Here is a 21,211-nt window from a genome sequence, read left to right on the forward strand (position 1 = left end):
AATCATCTTGTAGGTGAGTTCTAGGATCTTCTGGTCATTGATGTCCTCATGTATCGGGGGGTGAGGTGGAGGCCCCGTGATTGGTCTCAGGGGTCTTCCCCATCCCTCAGACACAGGGGCCTGACAGCGCTCACTAGAGGTCTTCTTCACTACTGTGTAATCCTGGTTATGGAGAGACACAGTAATAAATCTCACTCCAGACATTTCCAGAGTCCTCACCTCTCCAGTTCTGTCCATCTGTTATTCCCATAGATAAGAATGATGTAATGTGACGTCATCAGAATCTCTCACCTCTCCAGTAAGCCGGAAGAGGATCTCTAGGGTGAGGTGTAATATCCTCTCCGCCATCTTGTCCCTGTCCATATCCATCCTTCACCGGGCAATCAGGAGAATTCTCTTCTATAGAGCGATTGTTCTCCCCAGCATCTAATGTGTATGGAGCCTGAGGCCAGTAATGGGGAATCTCCACACACCTCCACCTGCAGAGCCGCACACTAGATATATAATACCCTGCACCTACCTCCACCTGCAGAGCCGCACACTAGATATATAATACCCTGCACCTACCTCCACCTGCAGAGCCGCACACTAGATATATAATACCCTGCACCTACCTCCACCTGCAGAGCCGCACACTAGATATATAATACCCTGCACCTACCTCCACCTGCAGAGCCGCACACTAGATATATAATACCCTGCACCTACCTCCTCCTGCAGAGCCGCACACTAGATATATAATACCCTGCACCTACCTCCTCCTGCAGAGCCGCACACTAGATATATAATACCCTGCACCTACCTCCTCCTGCAGAGCCGCACACTAGATATATAATACCCTGCACCTACCTCCACCTGCAGAGCCGCACACTAGATATATAATACCCTGCACCTACCTCCACCTGCAGAGCCGCACACTAGATATATAATACCCTGCACCTACCTCCACCTGCAGAGCCGCACACTAGATATATAATACCCTGCACCTACCTCCACCTGCAGAGCCGCACACTAGATATATAATAACCTGCACCTACCTCCACCTGCAGAGCCGCACACTAGATATATAATACCCTGCACCTACCTCCACCTGCAGAGCCGCACACTAGATATATAATACCCTGCACCTACCTCCACCTGCAGAGCCGCACACTAGATATATAATAACCTGCACCTACCTCCACCTGCAGAGCCGCACACAGATATATAATACCCTGCACCTACCTCCACCTGCAGAGCCGCACACTAGATATATAATAACCTGCACCTACCTCCACCTGCAGAGCCGCACACTAGATATATAATACCCTGCACCTACCTCCACCTGCAGAGCCGCACACTAGATATATAATACCCTGCACCTACCTCCACCTGCAGAGCCGCACACTAGATATATAATACCCTGCACCTACCTCCACCTGCAGAGCCGCACACTAGATATATAATACCCTGCACCTACCTCCACCTGCAGAGCCGCACACTAGATATATAATAACCTGCACCTACCTCCACCTGCAGAGCCGCACACTAGATATATAATACCCTGCACCTACCTCCACCTGCAGAGCCGCACACTAGATATATAATAACCTGCACCTACCTCCACCTGCAGAGCCGCACACTAGATATATAATACCCTGCACCTACCTCCACCTGCAGAGCCGCACACTAGATATATAATAACCTGCACCTACCTCCACCTGCAGAGCCGCACACTAGATATATAATACCCTGCACCTACCTCCACCTGCAGAGCCGCACACTAGATATATAATACCCTGCACCTACCTCCACCTGCAGAGCCGCACACTAGATATATAATACCCTGCACCTACCTCCACCTGCAGAGCCGCACACTAGATATATAATACCCTGCACCTACCTCCACCTGCAGAGCCGCACACTAGATATATAATACCCTGCACCTACCTCCACCTGCAGAGCCGCACACAGATATATAATACCCTGCACCTACCTCCACCTGCAGAGCCGCACACTAGATATATAATACCCTGCACCTACCTCCACCTGCAGAGCCGCACACTAGATATATAATACCCTGCACCTACCTCCTCCTGCAGAGCCGCACACTAGATATATAATACCCTGCACCTACCTCCGCCTGCAGAGCCGCACACTAGATATATAATACCCTGCACCTACCTCCACCTGCAGAGCCGCACACTAGATATATAATACCCTGCACCTACCTCCACCTGCAGAGCCGCACACTAGATATATAATACCCTGCACCTACCTCCACCTGCAGAGCCGCACACTAGATATATAATACCCTGCACCTACCTCCACCTGCAGAGCCGCACACTAGATATATAATACCCTGCACCTACCTCCACCTGCAGAGCCGCACACCAGATATATAATACCCTGCACCTACCTCCACCTGCAGAGCCGCACACTAGATATATAATAACCTGCACCTACCTCCACCTGCAGAGCCGCACACTAGATATATAATACCCTGCACCTACCTCCACCTGCAGAGCCGCACACTAGATATATAATAACCTGCACCTACCTCCTCCTGCAGAGCCGCACACTAGATATATAATACCCTGCACCTACCTCCACCTGCAGAGCCACACACTAGATATATAATACCCTGCACCTACCTCCACCTGCAGAGCCGCACACTAGATATATAATACCCTGCACCTACCTCCACCTGCAGAGCCACACACTAGATATATAATACCCTGCACCTACCTCCACCTGCAGAGCCGCACACTAGATATATAATACCCTGCACCTACCTCCACCTGCAGAGCCACACACTAGATATATAATACCCTGCACCTACCTCCACCTGCAGAGCCGCACACTAGATATATAATACCCTGCACCTACCTCCGCCTGCAGAGCCGCACACTAGATATATAATACCCTGCACCTACCTCCACCTGCAGAGCCGCACACTAGATATATAATACCCTGCACCTACCTCCACCTGCAGAGCCGCACACTAGATATATAATACCCTGCACCTACCTCCACCTGCAGAGCCGCACACTAGATATATAATACCCTGCACCTACCTCCACCTGCAGAGCCGCACACTAGATATATAATACCCTGCACCTACCTCCTCCTGCAGAGCCGCACACTAGATATATAATACCCTGCACCTACCTCCTCCTGCAGAGCCGCACACTAGATATATAATACCCTGCACCTACCTCCACCTGCAGAGCCGCACACTAGATATATAATACCCTGCACCTACCTCCACCTGCAGAGCCGCACACTAGATATATAATACCCTGCACCTACCTCCACCTGCAGAGCCGCACACTAGATATATAATACCCTGCACCTACCTCCACCTGCAGAGCCGCACACTAGATATATAATACCCTGCACCTACCTCCACCTGCAGAGCCGCACACTAGATATATAATACCCTGCACCTACCTCCACCTGCAGAGCCGCACACTAGATATATAATACCCTGCACCTACCTCCACCTGCAGAGCCGCACACTAGATATATAATACCCTGCACCTACCTCCACCTGCAGAGCCGCACACTAGATATATAATACCCTGCACCTACCTCCTCCTGCAGAGCCGCACACTAGATATATAATACCCTGCACCTACCTCCACCTGCAGAGCCGCACACTAGATATATGGCTGCTCTGTGCTTCCAGGACCTGTGATGATGTCACATGGAGGGGAGGAGTCAGGGGTCACATGATAAGCTTTTCCATATATGTTAGGCTAGCTTCACATTAGCGTTCATCTGCCAGTCGGCAGAAAAACTGAAACTGCATGTTGCCAGATTTGTTGACAGCACAATGCAATGTCAATGGACTTGCGGTAACATGCGTTTGCATCCGTTTGGATGCGACATTGTCTGGATCCTGTGAGATGCAGTTTCCAAAACGCAACATGCAGCGTTTTTTCCCTTGGACATAAAACTGCAGCTCACCGGATCCTGTACATTGCAGCAGTAGCTTCAATGTTTTTCAATGGGCGACGGATCTAGTTTTTGCGGCTGGAAGGATACTTTTTGCCGTACAAAACATAGCCTGAAGCATTCTCATTCTCTTCTCTTCTCTTCATGTAGCAGAGCTGATAGCGTCGCGGGACCTCTGTGGATTACGTCGGAACTGGAGGTGTATTTGGGGATTTTTATTAAAATGGTGAAAGAGGTTGTTTTTTTTGTCTTTTATTCCAAATAAAGTATTTTTTCGAGTGTATGTGTTTATTTACTTTCACTTACAGGTTAATTATTTGGGGTGTCTCATAGACGCCTGCCATGATTAACCCCTTATTACCTCGATTGCCACCGCACCAGGGCAATTCGGGATGAGCCGGGTAGAGTCCCGGGACTGTCGCATATAATGGATGCGACAATTCTGAGCAGCTGCTGGCTGACATTTTTAGGCTGGGGGGCTCCCCATAACGTGGAGCTCCCCATCCTGAGAATACTAGCCTTCAGCCGTGTGGCTTTACCCTGGGTGGTATAAAAATTGGGGGGACCGCACGTCGTTTTTTATAATTATTTATTTATTTTACTGCAAGATATAGCCCTGCCCACCAGCGGCTGTGATTGGTTGCAGTCAGACAGCTGTCACTCAGTGTGGTGGTGTGCCTGACTGCATGAGTGAATATGAGATTGAATAATGGGCGGCTGGAATTTTTAAATCAGGAAAAGCCGCCAGAAGAGTGTCACAGCCGTGCAGCGCCGCGCAGGTGATCGGTGAGTGGGTGAGAGTGAGTGAATGAGTCAGTGACACTCACTCACTCACACAATAAAGACATACACACAAAAACCCTTTATTTGAAATAAATGACAAAAAAAACCCACCCTCTTTCACCACTTTATTCAAATCCCCAAATACCCCTCCTGGTCCGACATAATCCACAGAGGTCCCACGTCGCATCCAGCTCTGCTTGATCAGAAGCTAACAGAGACCAGTCACATACCACGACCGCTGTCTGTGAGCTCCCCGCAGCAACTGAAGTGAGTCGCGCTGTCAGCGGTGACATCACTCAGGTTACCCGCAGCCACAGATCTCAGGTGGAGAACTTCAGCTGAGGCCGCGGGTAACCTCAGTGACGGCACCGCTGTTAGCGCACATCACTTCAGTCACTCAGGGGAAACCTTCACCGGTGACCGAAAATCAGCCCATGACACACAGGCAGAGCCGCGGGATGACAATGAAGTCGGGTGACGTTCATCCGACTTTATTCTGATCGTGCGGCTCTGTCTGTGTCTGCTGTCAGCGGCCATTCAGCTCTGCTACATGGCTCTGTCTGTGTCTGCTGTCAGCGGTCATGTAGCAGACCTTAATGGCAGATGACATAGATTCAGAGAATAAAAACGGATCTGTCAAAACTAAGCAAAAAAAACAGCACCCAAACGTATGCAAACGCAAGTGATCGCTCCGTTTTTATGCTGGATCCGGTAGACGGATCCAGTTAAAAAACGTTCAGTTCACTTGCGGTGGCATGCGTTGTTCTTCAAAAAAAAGGATCCAGTGACATGCAGTTTTCGTTTTTTTGCCTTAAGGCAAAAAAACGCTGATGTGAAGCTAGCCTTAACCCTGTAGTGACGGAGCTAATTTTCACCTTAATGACCAGACCAAATTTTGCAATTCTGACCAGTGTCACTTCATGAGGTTATAACTCTAGAACGCTTCAACGGATCCCGGTGATTCTGAGATTGTTTTTTCGTCACATATTGGACTTCATGTTAGTACCAAATTTAGGACAATATTTTGTGCGTTTATTTATGAAAAAAATTGAATATTGGCAAAAATTTTGAAAATTTTGCAATTTTCAACTTTTGAATTTTTATACCGTTAAACCAGAGATTTCTGTGACACAAAATAGTTAATAAATAACATTTCCCACATGTCTACTTTACATCAGCACAATTTTGGAAACAACATTTTTTTTCGTTAGGAAGTTAGAGGGGTTCAAAGTTTATCAGCGATTTCTCATTTTTACATCAAAATTTACAAAACCATTTTTTTAGGGACCACATCACATTTGAAGTGACTTTGAGAGGCCTATATGACAAATACCCAAAAGTGACACCATTATTAAAACTGCACCCCCCAAAGTACTCAAAACCACATTCAAGAAGTTTATTAACCCTTCAGGTGCTTCACATGAACAAAAGCAATGTGGAATGAAAAAAAGCAAAAATTAAATTTTACCTAAAAATGTTGCTCTAACCCAAATTTATTCACTTTTAGAAGAAATAACACAACAAAATGGACCCCAAAACTTGTTCCCCACTTTCTTATGAGTGCGCCGATACCCCACATATGGTCAGAAACCTCTGTTTGGACAAATGGGAGGGCTCGGAACAGAAGGAGCAATATTTGAATTTTGGAAAGCAAATTTGGCTGAAATAGATTGCGGGCACCATGTTGCATTTACAGGTCCGCTAAGGTACCTAAACAGAAGAAATCCCTCACAAGTGACACCATTTTGGAAACTAGACCCCTCAAGGCTTCTATCTAGGGGTATAGTGAGCATTTTAGATCCACAGGTACTTCACAGATTTTGTTAACGTTACGTTGTCATATTGAAAATTTTAATAATTTTCTCAAAAATGTTGCTTTAGCATCAATTTTCTCACTTTTTCAAGAGGTAATTCCAAAAATTTGACCTCAAGGTTTGTTAACCACTTTTTTATGAGCGCAGTGATACCTCACATGTGGTCTGAAACCTTTGTTTGGACAAATGGGAGGGCTTGGAACGAAAGGAGCAATATTTGAATTTTGGAAAGGAAATTTGGCTGAAAAAGATTGCGGGCACCATGTCACATTTGGAGGACCCCTAAGGTACCTAAACAGCAGAAACCCCGCACAAGTGACCCCATTTTGGAAACTAGGCCCCTCAAGGAATTTATCTAGATGTTTGGTGAGTACCCTGAACCCCCAGGTGCTTCACAGAATTTTATAACGTTGAGCCATGAAAAAAAAAAAAAATTTTACCACAAAATTGTTATTTCAACCAGGTAGCTTTTTTTTTTACAAGAGTAAAAGGAAAAAATTCAGCATAAAATTTATTGTGCAATTTCTCCTGAGTTTGGCGATACCTTATATGTGGTGGAAATCAACTGTTTGGGCGCATGGCAGGGCTCGGAAGGGAAGGAGTGCCATTTGACTGCAAAATTGGCTGGAATCAATAGCGGACGCCAGGTTGCATTTGGAGAGCCCCTGAGGTGCCTAAACAGTGGCTGTCCCCCACATGTGACTCCATTCTGGAAACAAGACACCTCAAGGCTTTTATCTAGGTGTATAGTGAGCAGTTTGAATCCACGAATACTTCACAGAATTTGATAAGCTAAGGTTACCATATTGAAAATTTTCATTTTTTTCACAAAAATGTTGCTTCAGCATCAAATTTCTCACTTTTTCAAGAGACAACAACAAACCGTGGACCCAACAGGTTATTATCCGATTTCCTGTGAGCGCAGGGATACCCCACATGTGGCCATAAACCTCTGTTTGGATAAATGGGAGGGCTTGGAATGGAAGGAGTACCATTTGAATTCTGGAAAAGTTGAGATAAATTGCGGGCACCATGTCACATTTGCAGGGCCCCTTGGGTACCTATACAGCAGAAACCCCCCACAAGTGACCCCATTTTGGAAACTGGATTTTATTCAGGAGTATAGTAAGCATTTTGAATCCACAGGTACTTCACAAAAATGTTGCTGTAGCAACAAATGTCTCACTTTTAGGCTATGTGGCCATGATCCAGCGACACGGCGTCTAGTATACAGTGTCAGCCTTCCTGCAGCTGCCCATGCCCACGATTTGGGTTCAGGCCGCTGTGGAGCTCTATGCTACCTGCAGAGAACACTCATCTCCGCAGCATAAATTGACATGCTGAGGCTCGGGAAGCTGCGCCACAGGTCGGTTTATGCTGCGGAGAAGAGAAGCACAGTGGGCATGGGATTTCTAAAAATCCTTCCACTGTGCTTCTACTGCACAACGCAGCGCTATGGACGCAGGGAAAACACTCTGCGCCCAAAACGCTGCAAATCCCGATTGTGGGCGCACAGCCTAAAATGCTACAATGGATGAATGGATAGATGTCAAACAAATATAACGTCCCACCCCCTGCATATTCTAAGCTGGCACCCTTTAGTGCCTTTCATGTGGCACTAAAGGGTGCCTAGCCTTGTATTTAGCCCCCCAAAAAATTAATAATTAAAATAAACGACGTGGGGTCCCCCCTATTTTTGATAGCCAGCTAGGGTAAAGCAGACAGCTGTAGCCTGCAAACCACAGCTGACAGCTTCACCTTGACTGGTGATCAATTTGGAGGGCTCCCCAGGCGTTTTTTTTAAAAAAAAAAATGTGGGGTCCCCCCCAAATTAGATCACCAGCCAAGGTGAAGCGGACAGCTGGGGTCTGGTATTCTCAGGGTGGGAAGAGCCATGGTTATTGGACTCTTCCCAGCCTAAAAATAACAGGCCGCAGCCGCCCCAGAAGTGGCGCATCCATTAGATGCGCCAATCCTGGCGCTTCGCCCCAGCTCATCCCGCGCCCTGGTGCGGTGGCAGACGGGGTAATATATGGGGTTGATACCAGCTGTAATGTCACCTGGCATCAAGCCCTGGGGTTAGTGATGTCACGGCATCTGAACAGATACCCGACATTACTAACCCAGTCAAGTAATAGAAAAAAATAAAGACAAAAAAAAAATTTATTTGAAAAAAAAAACTCCCCGAAACATTCCTCTTTTACCAATTTATTGAAAATAAATAAATTTCGGTCGCTGTAATCCATTTTGGAGGTCCCACGTCGACTCTGGATCTTCTAGAATATGGGGGGCACGTTCAGGGAACGTATCCCCCATTTTCTGGAAGAGCAAGCTCTCCATGAGCAGTGTGGGTGCAGTAATCTGAGAATACTGCACTCACACTGCCCCGGTCCAACCTAGGGCAGAGTGACCTGCAGTAACCTCATTCTAGAATATGAGGGGCACGCTCACAGAACGTACCCCCCATTTTCTAGAACAGCAGTCCCTCCATGTGAGGAGTGTGGCTGCAGATTACCATACTCACCCTCCCCCGGTCCACAGTGCAGCAGCCTGTGCAGCAGCGACGTCAGAGTCCCTGCTTGCAGGGATCCAGCTGACAGCCGCTGTCTGCGCATGCGCCGCCAGCTTTCAAGAAGCAGGCGGCGTGATCGCAGGGACGGAGCACCAGCAGACAGGTAACGTAAGACCGGGGGCTGGGGGGGGGTGACGGGGGTGACGGGGGGTGACGGCGGGACAACTTTCTGCCGCATGTGACGTGTCACATGCGGCAGAAAGAGCAGGATGAATGCGGCCACCATCTTTCACGCTCCGGAGGGGGGAGGAGGGAAGCGGCTCTGGAGACCGGAGGGGGCTCCGGGGACCAGAGATCTCCGGTGGCCCGGAGGAGGGGTCAGGGGGAGGACATTTCCCTCCGATCTGAAATGTTTGATCATTTCAGATCGGAGGGAAATGAATGCAGAGCCGGCGGCGGCGGGAGTTTTCAGCGCGCGTCGGCGCCATCTTGGATTTTCCGGAGGGGGGGGGTTGGATGGATTTCTCCGGTACCGGGGGCTTTGGGGGCACTAAGGGCTCATATTTATTTCTCATCTGACATGTTTGATCACGTCAGATGAGAAATAAATCAATTTTACCGGCCATTTATTTTTTTTAATGTTGTTGCCGGTATACGGTGTATACCGGCGATCGCATTAACGGGGTCCAAAAAAAACACCCCGATTCATAATCTTGGGGGTCTCAGCTACCTCCGGTAGCTGAAACCCCCCAGATTTTTCGTCACTGGGGGGCGCTACAAGCTTTTTCCGGCCTGACGTCTCAAGACGTCGGAACAGAATAAGTACCCTGTTTTTCCGACGTCTTGAGACGTTAGGCCGTCGCTATGGGGTTAAGCGGGCTTTACACGCTACGATATCGCTAGCAATTGCTAGCGATATCGTACGCAAAAGCACCCGCCCCCGTCGTGCATGGAATTTCGTGTGATCGCTGCCGCATCGAACATTATCGCTACGGCAGCGTCACACGCGCTTACCCGGTCGGCGGCGTCGCTGTGTCTGCCGCACAATCCCTCCCTCAAGGGGGAGGGACGCTCGGCATCACTGCGACGTCACCGCGACGTCACTAAGCGGCCGGCCAATCAAAGCGGAGGGGCGGAGATGAGCAGGGACGTAACATCCCGCCCACCTTCTTCCTTCCGCATTGCGGCCGGCGGTAGGCAAGGAGATGTTCCTCGCTACTGCGGTGTCACACCGCAGGAGCGAAGATGGAGATGATTAATGGAGAAGATGGAGAGATTAATGGGTTTAGGCTATGTGCGCACTAGAAAAAGGATTTTTCTTAAGAAATTTCTTGAGAGTGAACGATTAGCGCACCTGCGTTAAAAAAACGCACCAATAACGCACCGAAAAACGCATGCGTTTATGTGCCGCCCCCACATCAGCAGCCGAGCTGCTCGGATCCGGATCCGCAGTGACTCGAGGGCTCTCTGGACCCGGGGGTCATGCGGACACTCAAATAAAAGGCCATTATGTACAATGGATTGCTTTGATAGTTCGTGACGTCACCCACGGTGTGTGGTAAGGTGGAGTACCACCGCTGCTGTTGGGGAACACCCGTGGGTGATGGAACGGCAGCTAGGTGTTTGAACCCCTCCGTGGGTAGAGGTGGTTGCCCTGGGGCTCAGTGTCCTTAATGCTGGGAATAGTGGCTGCAGGTTATGGCATGCCAGGCCGGACCGGGGGATGTTGGTGTACTCACGATTGAATGATTTCACACAAGTCCAGTAGTAAACCAAGGTGTCAGTGGACGGCCGCCGCTTTCGGGTGTATTCAGTTCCCACACCCGGCTGGTGTACCAATGTCCCTTTCTCCAGCACTGTGTATTTTCTTCTGTTTTGACCACTCCCGGTTCTGTTTGGTTGGGAGCTGTGGCCCACAAAAACTGACCCTTGGGATCTCAGTGGGTTCTGGCGGATACCTTATCCCCCGCGGTGGGCTGCCGTTTCGCTCTATCTGGGCTAACAAACTGGAACAACGTCTGGAACCTTGCTCCCGGCCTAGTTAATTAGAGAGGGGGCTTGCAACCGTCCTCTAACTAGGGTCTAGGTACCCCGTCTGTGCACAGTTTCCGGACCACATCTCCGCTGTCGGTACTGGCGGGCTCCTACCCTGTCCCGGTCCACCTTGGATTTCCCACGACCAGACTACCGTCGCCTTTGGACACGGTCCACTGCTTGCCACCTAGCCAGTAGACCAGGGCCACTACCCTGGCTACCCTTCACTAGGCTCAGACATGCACTTGAACTCCACTTTACTCCTTTCACTTCTCCTCCCTGACTGATCTCTAGATTAGACTAACTGGTTCCCTCCCCCTGATCCTCAAGACCCATAGGTGGGCGCTCCCAATCCGCCTGGTACCACCCACTGGTGTGTCCTTCCTACCCTGGGGGGGTGGCTAGGGTTTTGTGGTAGATATTACCTGGTGTGAGATGGTGTTGTGTGGGGTGTACTTGCTTTCTGTGACCACCTGGCGGCGCCAGGGCATTACATTCCCCCTTGGTTGAATACAGACCTTCCGCGGGCTGTCCGACCACTGACATTTTATTTTTGTTTTCTGTAATAAAAAGGGAAAAAGATAAAACATTTTAAAACATTTCTTCCCTTACGGGAGGCATATCTGTTGAAAAGTTGCAAACAAGAAAACAGTATTTACTTTCCCATTCTTCACCTGCCACCCAAAACAACCTGGTTCCTTGGTGCCACCTGTAATCATGGTGGACACCCCTCTTCCCAGGTCCTCAGCAGTTCCAGGCAATGCCTGCACAGTCTGGGTAAAAAGTTCCTTACCCAGAAGTCCATCTCAAGGGTCCCAAAGTCCGGGAACCCTTGGCCTGGAGGTTAGCCACCGGTCTTAATAGTGACTGGGCCTCGGCCTACTCCACCGCAGGCCCTTCCTCCAATCAACCTCTCCAGAGGCTCTGCAGTTGGTGAGGAGTAACAAGAAAGTAGGTAGGGGTATTTACATGACCCATTATAGTTTTTGGGTGACCTCACCAGTCCTGAGGTATAGGTCCATAATTTTACCTGAAAAACGGGGTAAACATCAACTGTTCAACGGGTAGCCGGGAACCACTACCAACTTATTCTTTCTTTTCTTCTGCAGGTGACGGTGCAGGGGGGTGGAGACATGGTTGCCCATCGACCACCATCCATTTCTTAATGTCCAGGGCAAACCACTCCTGCTCTCCACAGTCTCGGGTTTAACTCACCATTAGTGTTGAGCCACCCCCCTAGTGTTCGAGTTCGATTCAGTTCGTCGAACGGCAGCTCCGTTCAGTGAACGTTCGACGAACACCTTCGAACCCCATTGAAAACAATGGCAGGCAAACACAAACACATACAAACACATAGAAAACACCTTCTAAGGTGTCCAAAAGGTGACAAACAACTCACAAGACACCACAAACACATGGAAAAGTGACAATGACATATACTCATGCGAAAACAAAACAGCTGGACGAGTAAAAGTAGGAGAAGACAGTTGCAAACTTGACAGGTTGATTTGCATCAAGCACATTCAAAAATACGCCAGCCTTAACTCTCCCCAGGATGACACAGGGGTAGCAAAGTCCTTGCTGAACCATGACTTGTTCATCTTGGTGAACGTTAGTCTGTCCACATTGTCACTGAACAGACGCGTGCGCTTATCTGTCAGCACACACCCAGCAGCATTGAAGACACGTTCCAAAAGAACGCTGGCTGTGGGACACGACAAGATCTCCAAGGCGTAAGTGGCGAGCTCAGGCCATTTTTCCAGATTGGGAGCCCAAAATGAGCAAGGCTCCAGTTGCAGAGTCATGGCATCTATATTCACTTGGAGATACTCCTGTATCATCCTCTCCAGCCATTGACTATGTGTCAGACTTCTTGTCTCTTGTGGCCTTGCAAAGGATGGTCTAAAAAAAATCATGAAACGATTCCATAAAATAGCTGTTACCACCACATACGGTGTTGCTGGTACGGTTTGACTGATGATGACTCGACAGTCCCATGGTTGCCAAGTTACAACTGTGAGATTCACTCTGTGCACCACTGGTGTTTAGTGGAAAAGCCGATCTAAGATTGCATAACAGCTTCTGCAGATACTCCTGCATACGTGCGTCCCTTTTTATGGCTGGAATTATTTCGGCAAATTTTGACTTGTGTTGGGGATCTAAGAGTGTGGCAACCCAGTAGTCAGCATCTTACCCCAACCTCGAACAACCGAAATTTGACCAAGGTCTCCCTCATCTGCTGAGTCTTTCATGCCCATTGCCAGTTGGTCCTCCATTTCTTCCTGGGCTCCTACACCTTCCTCAACAGTTTGGCTGCTACCATGCACCCTTGATAATCCCTCTCCCCCACAGTCCCATGCCTGCCGCCTTGGTGATGCTGAACGCCTGGACCTTGTAGATCTTGGTATCCCTTCCACATAGGAATCCTCCTGTACTTCCTCCCCTTCCTCTTGTCCCACCACCTGACTCTGAATACTGTTTAGAGTGTGCTCCAGCATGTAAATGACTGGAATTGTCATGCTGATAATGGCATTGTCAGCGCTAAACATATTCGTCACCATGTCGAAACTGTGCAGAAGGGTGCATAGGTCCTTGATCTGAGACCACTCCATCAGTGTGATCTGTCCCACCTCTGCATCTCGTTGGCCCAGGCTATACGTCATAACGTATTGCACCAAGGCTCTGCGGTGCTGCCACAGTCGCTGCAACATGTGGAGAGTCGAATTCCAGCATGTCGACACATCGCATTTCAGGCGGTGAACCGGCAGTCCGAAAGACTTCTGTAGCAATGCAAGTCGGTCAGCGCCACCGTTTGGACTGCGGAAGTGAGCAGATAGTGACCGTGCCCTGTGCAGAAGCCCATCTAGACCGGCACAGTGGGTTAAAAATTGCTGGACAACAAGGTTCAACAAGTGAGCCATACAAGGCACGTGTGTGACCTTGCCCCGGCGAAGGGCCGCACCCAGGCTTGCAGCATTGTCGCACACGGCCTTCCCTGGCTGCAGGTTGAGTGGAGACAACCATTTACTAAACTCGGTCTCCAGAGCTGACCACAACTCCTCAGCTGTGTGACTTTTATTTCCCAGACATTTCAACGTTAAGACCACCTGATGCCGTTGAGCTCTGCTGCCAGCATCGTAAGGAGGTGTGCGGGATTCCTTGTGCGCAGTTACAACGCAGGTGGCCTGACCAGACATGCTTTGGGAGGAGGTGGAGGACTCAGACGAGGTTGAGGAGGCAGAAGCAGTAGAGTAACTTCTACATACAGAGGATTGACGCACAACTCGTGGGGACGGCAAGACTTGTACAGCAGACCCTTCTCCATCTCTCACCATAGTTACCCAGTGCCCAGTCAGCGACATGTAACGCCCCAGTCCATGCTTACTGGTCCAAGTATCGGTGGTGAAATGCACCCTGTCACACACATGGTTTCTCAAGGAAGCAGTGATGTTGTGTGCGACATGCTGGTGTAGCGCAGGCACACCTTTCTTGGAGAAGTAGTGGCGACTGGGCATCTGGTACTGGGGCACTGCGACCGACATAAGGTCTTGAAAATCCTCTGCGTCCACCAGGCTGAAAGGCAGCATTTCTGTAGCCAATAGCTTACAGAGGGTGAAAGTCAACCTCTTAGCTTTGTCATGGCTAGGAGGAATTGGCCTTTTACTTGTCTACATCTGAGGGACCGAGGGCTGGCTGCTGTGCTGAGATAGCGTTGAGTAGGGTGTCCCATGAAAACTGCTCGTCTTTGAGGAAAGTGCAGGTGGAGACATAATGTTGCCTTCATCCAAAGTTGGTGCTCTCGATGTCTGAGAGACCTCTACACCAGCAGCTATTTCCCCTTCCAAAACAACTGACGACCTGCCAATCACACTGCCTCTTGCGGTTAAAGAGGTGGAAGGTCTGCGTCGTAAAGCATGTGTGACTGCTGTCCCCACGGTCATAGAGGGTGAAGAGCGTGCGGATGCACTAGAAGGGGAAGACGGTGGTTGGCCCACTCCGCTATGCCGCATTGTAGCACAGTGAGCTTCCCACTGGGACTTATGCTTGTTATCCATGTGACGGTTCATGGACGAAGTAGTCAAACTAGTGAGTTTTTGGCCTCTACTTATAGATTGGTGACAAATCTTACAGCTGACATAAGTTGGGAGATCCTTTGCGATGTCAAAAAAGGACCAGGCTAGGCAAGGCTTAGAGCCCATGTGACCTGCAGAGCCATCACGACTTGTGCTCAGAGGCAGAGTGGTGGCTGAGGATGCAGTTGTTGACGTGATTCCAGTACTCCATTTCTGTCCAGGAAGGCGCAAGCTAACCTCGTCATCAGTCACATCCTCCTCCACCGCCTCTGCTGACCTTCTCGAGTGCCTGACTGTGGGTTGACAGTAAGTTGGATCTACAATCTCATCATCAACCTGTGTGTTTGCACTCCCCTCATCCTTAGACCTAACCTCTTCCGGCCCTGACTGAATAGTTAAGTTGTCATTCCAATCAGGTATCTGAGTCTCATCATCATCAGTATGTTTCTCATTGTCTCCACCAAGAGGAGTTACAGTTTGGGAATGAGGGTCTACATTATGCTCAGAAACGTCTTCATCAGGGCCTGAATCTGACTAACAAAGTTTCTGGGCATCACTGCAGATCATTTCCTGGTCTGGACTCACTGTAGCTTTGGAGCAGACCTCTGATTCCCAGGCTATAGTGTTACTGAACAGCTCTGCAGACTCATCCATCTCTGTTACCCCATACTCTGCTGCGCAGGTGGAGACTTGAGAGCTGGTAGAAAGCAAGTGCGATTGGGGTGACAAATCAGAAGACTGTAGTTTTTTGGATGTTTAAGTTGAGGTGGAGGAGAGGCCACTGGATGGAGCACTTGAGATCCATTCAAGCATGTGCTTTTTTGTGCATCATCTACCTTTGGTAGAGTTGTTCAGTTCCGTATAAAAGGGATCACATCTGATTGTCCATGGAAAGTAGTAGACATCTTACTTTTGCTGGAAGATGGCCTTTCTTCAGCAGATGTTACTGTAGCTTTACCACCTACCCCACGGACACAAACTTTTTTTCCCTTTCCAACACGCCTGTTCTCCTTTCCACCATTCCACCAATTGGACACTTAAAATCTCGTAGCAAAAATGGACAGGTGGTGTAGATTGCAGAGGTGGTCTAGCTTTATTGACAGCTGAAGAACCAACACTGACTATCCCAGACAATGAAAATATGGCCCAAAAAATGGCAGCACTTTTTGCAATTAAAATTGCATAGCAAAAATGGACAGGTGGTGTACAATGCACAGTTGGTGTACCTTACTTGACAACAGAGGAACCCTAAGTTAGTATCCCAGACAATTTTAGTATGCCCCTAAAAGTGTCAGCACTTTTTGCAATTAAAATTGCATAGCTAAAATGGATAGGTGTGTAGAATGCACGGGTGCTGTAGCTAGCTTGTCAGCAGAGGAAGCCTCACTTTCTATCCCTGAAAATAAAACAATGCCCCATGGAATTGCCTGAGCTGATTTAGCCAGATGCTGTGATATAAACAAACCCCTGCACAGCGCTGGCACACACCTGCCTAGCAAAAATGGCTATGAACAGCTGTAATGTAGCCCTGAAAAGGGCTGAAATTACAAGTAGTCTCTAATCCCTAAAGCGATGTGTAGCTTGCACTGTATGTCTATAGCGCACACAGCAGCAGCGGGAGCGGTGACTGTCACCCACTCGCAGCAGAGAGATAATGGCGGCAACGGGGAAAATGGTCGGGTATTATAGGGCAAAGACATGTGACATACTGTCACGCTCCCCGTGTCCCAGCACCGCTCCTTACCCACTGATCCAGTCCATGTGTTCACCAGTCATGGCTGCCGCTCCCGCTCGTGCTCTCCTGTGTCCTGCTCCTGGTCTTATGAGTCTGACTCTGAGTCTTAGCCACATGGTTCTGTATAGGACCAGGCCGCGCCCACTCTCCTGGTCTGATAGGCCCAGCACACCTGCAGCAGGAAATGACATGAGGCTGTGCTGGGTATATAAGACTGGCCTTTCCATGTGGGCGGGGCCTGATCAACGTGTCTTGTAGCTAGTCTTATGAGCTAGGTGCTAAGGTCCCCTGGTACCGTGTCCTACTGACTTTTTGTCCTTGCACTCTGGTACCTGTGCCTGTTTACATTACTGTCCGAAAGAACTCTGTGACTTTGGTGACCTGCTTATACTTGTCCCTGCCACGTCAGTGCTCCGGCTGCCGTGTGCCCTGCCCTCCGGTGGGGTGCAAGGTCCAGTGGATCCACCTCCTGGGCCCACCAGTACTCCCGGCCCTGACAGATTGATCAGGCCATGGATCTCGCTGGAGCACAAACATCGGAGCTGGCTGAGCTGCGCCAGGAGCTGGCACAACAGCGGGAAACCCTGAACCGGATGCTGAAATTCATGACGTCCGTGGACCACCGGTTGTATACGCTGCAGACTGCCGTCTCGTCCACGCAGCAACCAGTCTCCAGGTCCGAACCAGTTTCTTCCACGGCCTCGCAACTTCGCCTCGCTGCTCCGCCTCGCTATGCAGGGGATCCCAAGTCCTGCCGCGGTTTCCTGAACCAGTGCTCTCTGCACTTCCAGTTGCTCCCGCACTTGTTTGCCTCAGACCAGGCCAAGGTGGCGTTCCTGATGTCACACCTGGAAGGCGAAGCCCTGGCCTGGATTAACCCCCTGTGGGAAAACGAGGATCCAATGATCACCGACATCCAGGAGTTCCTGCGAGCCTTCAGAGGCACCTTCGACGAACCCGGACGAACTACCGCAGTGACCTCTACACTCCTCCGGCTACGCCAAGGGACCCAAACAGTCGGCCAATACGCCATCCAGTTCCGCACGCTCGCTTCGGAGCTGGGCTGGAACAATGAGGCCTTAACAGCGGCCTTTTGGGAGGGTCTCTCTGGTCGTATTAAAGACGAACTAGCCGGCAGTGATGTCCCTCACACCCTGGACGCTTTGATTTCCCTGGCCACCCGGATTGATCTTCGCTTTCAGGAGCGTACCAAAGAGAGAGTCCGGGAGAAGCGACCACCTTGCCATGCCTTGCCCTCGCAAAGACCTACCGTTCCCTCGTCCCTGCCTTTCCGTGACTTATCGCCAGAACCCATGCAGGTGGACCGTCTGACCCAGGCCAAGCAACGCCGTGCAGAACGGCTCGCCCGGGGCCTGTACTTCTATTGCGGAGACGGGTCACATATGCTACGTTCTTGCCCGGAGAAACCTGGTAGACCCGAGGTCCAAGGGGAGGTGGGAACCGCCACCCTTGGCACCGGAATCCCCTCCGTTCCAGTTACGCAGACTGTCCAGGTGACGACGGAGAAGATCAGGTTCACAGCAGAGGCCCACATTGATTCTGGGGCAGTGGGTAATTTCATACACCAGTCTGCAGTGAACCGATACCAGGTACCTGTGATCCCGCTTGCCAAGCCCCTCTGGTTCGCCTCCGTGGATGGTAAACCACTATACGAACCTGTCCGGTATACCACTGAACCCGTGAGACTCCAGGTTGGCACGTTGCATACTGAGACCATTGCCTTCTATGTCATCCCAAGAATGGCTCCTGAGCTCCTGCTGGGTCTGCCCTGGCTTCAACTCCATGACCCTGCCATTAGTTGGAGCTCTGGCGCTATTACTCGCTGGGGGCCCTTGTGTCATGACCACTGCCTACAGCCCGTTCCTCGGCCCCTGTCACCTGAACCTGTTATGCCGCAGGAAGAGGAAGAGGTGACGATGCAGTCCAGTGCCGTACCACAACTCCTGTCACTTGTACCTGTGGTGCCACCGGAACCAGAGGAGGCGACGCACTCCAGCGACGTTCCACCGTCCCTGACAACTGAGACTGTGATGCCACCGGCTACCGAGGAAGAGACATTGTCCTGTATCCGGTCCGAGGCGCCCGATCCGGTCGTCCAGGACTCCAGTCCTGCTTCTGACTGTCTCCCCCCGCTTCCCGTTGCCCCCGTTGCCACTGCTGGTAGATCGGCTAGGCGTCGTGCGGCCAGGAAGGCGGTACAGGATCAGCGGTCCTTCCCCGCCTTTGTGTTGGATCCTGGTCCGGTGACTCGATCCGGAGTGCCCCTGGGGTTCTGTGCACGGAGGGGGGGGCATAGAGGGGGGGGTACTGTCACGCTCCCCATGTCCCAGCACCGCTCCTTACCCACTGATCCAGTCCATGTGTTCACCAGTCATGGCTGCCGCTCCCGCTCCTGCTCTCCTATGTCCTGCTCCTGGTCTTATGAGTCTGACTCTGAGTCTTAGCCACATGGTTCTGTATAGGACCAGACCGCGCCCACTCTCCTGGTCTTATAGGCCCAGCACACCTGCAGGAGGAAATGACATGAGGCTGTGCTGGGTATATAAGACTGGCCTTTCCATGTGGGCGGGGCCTGATCAACGTGTCTTGTAGCTAGTCTTATGAGCTAGGTGCTCAGGTCCCCTGGTACCATGTCCTACTGACTTTTTGTCCTTGCACTCTGGTACCTGTGCCTGTTTACATTACTGTCCGAAAGAACTCTGTGACTTTGGTGACCTGCTTATACTTGTCCCTGCCACGTCAGTGCTCCGGCTGCCGTGTGCCCTGCCCTCCGGTGGGGTGCAAGGTCCAGTGGATCCACCTCCTGGGCCCACCAGTACTCCCGGCCCTGACACATACACAGCCTATGACACATGCCCTTGCTTGTCTGGCAAAAATCCACTTTGCTGTGTGTGTGTGTGTGTGTCTGTGATTGGCTGACAGCCTGGCCCACCTCACTGTACACGCGGTTAGGAAAAAAAAAATGGCGATCGCCATTCTTTCATCACTCAGCAGCAGCACTGATCTGAACCCCGTCCCCCCGCACACTATATGCTGAATTTCGATAATATCATAATACCCAGTGACTCACAGTATTACAGTGAAAAGCCAGCTAGTAACTAGCTACGCTTTTTGGTGATCGAACCGTTATCGATCATAACTCGAAGTGCCAAACTTGAAGCAAATCATTAGAGTTCGTCAAATGACTTGAACGCCGCCTAAAATCACTCGAATTTGAAATTGGTGAACCGTTCGAATCGAACATTGCTCAACTCTAATGTTGACCTTCAGGAATGTGAAGATGACCTGGTCGATGATGAGGTAACTGATCCAACATGGACGGGTAACATGGATTGTGAGAGCAGCAGCACAGAGGAGCATGTACCCATAGTCCGCAAAAAGGCTGTAAGAGATAGGGTTTCGACCACTGCCAGAGGTCAACAAACTGTGCACATGACACCATCACCTGTGTCATCTCCGAGTCCTAGGGTCCATGCTGCGATTGTATGGGAGTTTTTTCCAAGAGTCCTTTGGACCAAACGGTTGCCATTTGTCAAATCTGTCAGACCAAGCTTAGCAGAGGCAGAAATACTTCCAGCTTGGGCACCTCCAGCTTGAGAAACCATATGATAGCCAAGTACACCACTAGGTGGTTGAAGACTCTACGTAAAAAAAACATGATTTCTAGACTCAAAACACTGCCACTTCCCCTGGGCTGCCTGCTTCCCAAACTCGTGTGCAAGAAGGTGGAGCTGATGCCTCCTTCTCCCAACCTGATGTTGGCCACACTCAATCATCATCGACCACATCCGCTTTGTTGTCACAGCGTTCCATTCAGTTGGCCATACCACAGACCTTCGAAAAGAAGCGAAAATACCCAGTTATGCACCCAAAGGCACAAACCATACCTACACACATTGCACGATTGATAGGCCTTGAGATGTTGCCATATCGGCTTGTGGGAACAGAGGCTTTCCGTGACCTTTTGGCAGTGGCAGAACATCGATACTCTGTGCCTAGCCACCACTTTTTTGCTCGTTGTGCGGTCCCCGTGCTCCACAATCACGTGTCCATAAACATCAAATGGGTTCTCACCAACGCCATAACAGGGAAGGTCCACTTAACCACAGACATGTGGACAAGCAGAAGTGGACAGGGACGCTACATTTCACTGACGGCACACTGGGTGAACCTGGTGGCGGCTGGTACAGAGTCTGAGCCGGCAACATCCGTATAATTCCCACACCCAGAATAGTGGGCCCCACTTCAGAGTTTCAGTTGCCTCCTACACAGCAACAACTCCCTCCTTCTCCTACTTTTC

General features: G+C 50.2%; 1 protein-coding gene across 1 annotated transcript in view; it reads right to left on the reverse strand.

Annotated features, from left to right (window-relative positions):
• The window catches only part of LOC142313117 (uncharacterized), a 41,214-nt gene that overhangs the window by 13,885 nt on the left and 6,118 nt on the right, over window positions 1-21,211 (reverse strand). The gene's annotated exons all lie outside the window — the stretch shown is intronic.

This window comes from Anomaloglossus baeobatrachus, chromosome 5 (assembly GCF_048569485.1).
Source record: "Anomaloglossus baeobatrachus isolate aAnoBae1 chromosome 5, aAnoBae1.hap1, whole genome shotgun sequence".
Classification (NCBI taxonomy): Eukaryota; Metazoa; Chordata; class Amphibia; order Anura; family Aromobatidae; genus Anomaloglossus; species Anomaloglossus baeobatrachus.